Source organism: Notolepis coatsorum, assembly GCF_963971535.1.
Source record: "Notolepis coatsorum genome assembly, chromosome: 4".
NCBI lineage: Eukaryota > Metazoa > Chordata > Actinopteri > Aulopiformes > Paralepididae > Notolepis > Notolepis coatsorum.
In genome coordinates this window covers 92,618,064-92,621,520 of record NC_140168.1, presented here as the reverse complement: position 1 = coordinate 92,621,520, position 3,457 = coordinate 92,618,064, and positions in this window count along the sequence as shown.

The window sequence follows — 3,457 nt, the reverse complement described above, 5'->3', positions numbered from 1 at the left end:
CCCTACAACCGGCCAGTGGGGGGCATATGCAAGCAACGATCAGGACAGGGGAGGGAGAATTGGCACGAGAGGTAAATTGGGATAGGGAGAAAAATCACAGAAAAAAGGAGGAGAAAAAGTGGATAAAAAAAAACAAGATAAGAAAATAGACACTGAATTTTCCAGCACTGCTGCTGCTATAGTGATGGGTCAAAATCACTAAATCCAGGCTGTTTCAGAATCAGAATCAGAATCAGAAAGGTCTTTATTGCCAAGTAGGTTTCACATACAAGGAATTTGCTTTGGTCGTTTTCGGTGCGACAATAGCGGACAGACATTAACAGACAGATAATACAATAAATAGGTGGAGTAAAATAAACTGAAATATGAACTAAGTTAAGCACAACAATAGAATAATATAATTATGAAATAAAATATACTGAACTGTAAATAAAGAGGTGGAATAAAATGATATGGGATATAAACTCAATTAAATGTACTCAGTTTGAGTCAAATTTACCCAGCGAAATTTACAGTGTGTAGTACAATTATAAGTAAAAAATTAAATAAACAGCCTCGCCAAGCCAAGAAGGAGTGGTGGTTGAGCTGGGGGTGGAAGACTATCTAAAGCAGGGATGTCAGAGATACTGATACCGCATCCGGCCCACCAGCAGGTTTCGTCCGGCCCCCAAGGTGTTTTTGGACGGCCCGCGTTCGCTCTTGCGCTCGTCTGCATTTTTGCGGTTCAACCGATACATTGTTGGAAAGTTGAATCTGCCGCCTTTCGATCGTCCATTGTTTTGATGAGAGCCTCTGAATGAATGGGAGCGGAACCATTATGTTCTCCAGCTCCTACAGTACCTCTCAGCTGGAACTTAAAAACACGCATCTGGCAACCAATGGGACAGACATTTATCGTTTTATACAGTAGCTATAACCTGGATTCTTTCAAATATAATTAATCAATCAAATATTGTTATATGTATGAATGAGAAACATGTTTTCTATGGCACTTAATCTATTTTGTTGCACTTCTCTCTTCTACTTGAAATGTTGAAATGTTGTACTACATTGTGTGTTGTGTTTTGTGCCACATGCAATTTCTCATTGATCTGTAGGCCTGAATGATTTCAAATAATAATAGCCTATAAATACAGTATCCTGTCACCCCCCCCGGTCCTAATGGACCGGTCATTGGACTTGCAGCACCACTCATGAACATTACACCACTGCATTTGTGTTTATCTATGTTTATTAATTTGTTATCTGTGGTGCTCACTTGTTTGTTGTATGTGTATCTGTTGTGCCCCATTGTCTAGGCTAGTGTATTCTCCCCCTGTTTCTGTATCTATGTGTTATTTAGTCTCCTCATGTTTCAGTATGTTACCCCAGGCTGTTTCAGTCTTTCCCACACAGCTGGGTCTTGTTTCCAATCACCCTCATGTGTCAATTAGTCTGTGTATATTAGTGTTGTTTGCCCTGCCCTCCTGTGCTCGATCATTGTTCATGTTACCCTCGTCCTGTGTGCTGTCAACCTTTTGTTTCTCCGTTTTTATCAGTGAGTCAGTTTTGTATTGTTTGCCACGTTAAAGTAAAGTGCTTATTACTTTCATCCACGACTCGTGCTTCATCTATTTTCATCCTGCACTACCTCTCCTCGTGTTAAATCTGCATACCGGGTTCTACTCCTCTCTACCATCGACATGCCAGCGAAACGCTCCAGGAATCGTAACAGTATCCATGTGTTGAGTCTAGTGTTGTCACGATACTGGAATTTCGACTTCGATACGATACCTTGAAAAGTATCAATACTTCGATACCATTTCGATACCAAAAAAAAAATATATATATATATATATTATATATATATTTTTTTTTAAACAAATTTAGCTTTTGTTGCTGGTTGATTCTCCTCAGCTTCTCTCTGGTACTATAAGATAAGATAAATATAACACTTTTAAAACCCTTTGTTTATCTTTAGATCACACATTTAAAAAGAACTGTTCATCTCACTTCAATCATTTTTATTGCAGATGCAGAAGTTAGAACATAGTATTTTCTCAAGCAGACAGATGTAAACACTCACTGTAATCTGTGTTGCATGTACCTGACAAACTGAACTGTTTGTATTACAGTTGGTAACAGTTTTGATAAAGATAACAGGGCGAGGGCTATATGTGTAACTTCACAACAGCAAAATTACTAGTACTAGTAGTAGTAAACAATAATTAAAACTTTTTTTTGCATTAGTGAAAACAATAAGGACACATTCAAAAGGCAGGGTAAGAAAAAAGTGCAATCTTATGCATTTTCAAGTCAAGTTCTTCTTAGGTAGTGCATTACCTTCTCATACCATTACACCTACTAATACCACCTTCTCATACCTTCTCATACAACCTTCTAATACCTTCTCATACCACCTTCTCATACCACCTTCTAATACCTTCTCATACCACCTTCTAATACCTTCTCATTACACCTACTAATACCTTCTCATACCACCTACTAATACCTTCTCATACCACCTTCTAATACCTTCTCATACCACCTTCTAATACCTTCTCATTACACCTACTAATACCTTCTCATACCACCTTCTAATACCTTCTCATACCACCTTCTAATACCTTCTCATACCACCTTCTCATACCACCTACTAATACCTTCTCATACCACCTTCTCATACCACCTACTAATACCTTCTCATACCACCTTCTCATACCACCTTCTAATACCTTCTCATACCACCTTCTCATACCACCTACTAATACCTTCTCATACCACCTTCTAATACCTTCTCATACCACCTTCTCATACCACCTACTAATACCTTCTCATACCAACTTCTAATACCTTCTCATACCACCTTCTCATACCACCTACTAATACCTTCTCATACCACCTTCTCATACCACCTACTAATACCTTCTCATACCACCTTCTAATACCTTCTCATACCACCTTCTCATACCACTTCTAATACCTTCTAATACCACCTTCTCATACCTTCTAATACATTACCTACTTATACCTTATCATACCTTATATAAAGGCCTCAAGTAAAAAAAAAAAAACTGCAATCTTATGCATTTTCAAGTAGCAGCCAGCAACTAGCAAATGAAACAATATTCTTCTTGAGGTAGGGCAAGTCAGTGGTGCATGAAAATAAGGGTTTCCCCTAAGGCTCTCCATGATTTTGTCTTTTGTTTCATTATATAGGGCAGGGATTTCAGTTGACATGAAGTGGTTCCGTGAAGGAAGGGAATACTTGTTATTTAACTGTCCAAGCAGTTGTCTGAACCATGTTTCTCAACAGTATAGACAGGGACCTGATCCATGCTGCCCATGCATATGTACTCTGCTACAGCCCTGTTAAGTTTCTTGGCTTCCTTTGAGTTTGCATGATACTTCCTTTGTTGTTCAAGTAATGCTGGTAGGGTAGGCTGCTGTGCTGTTGCTGGTCGAGGTCGATTCTCCT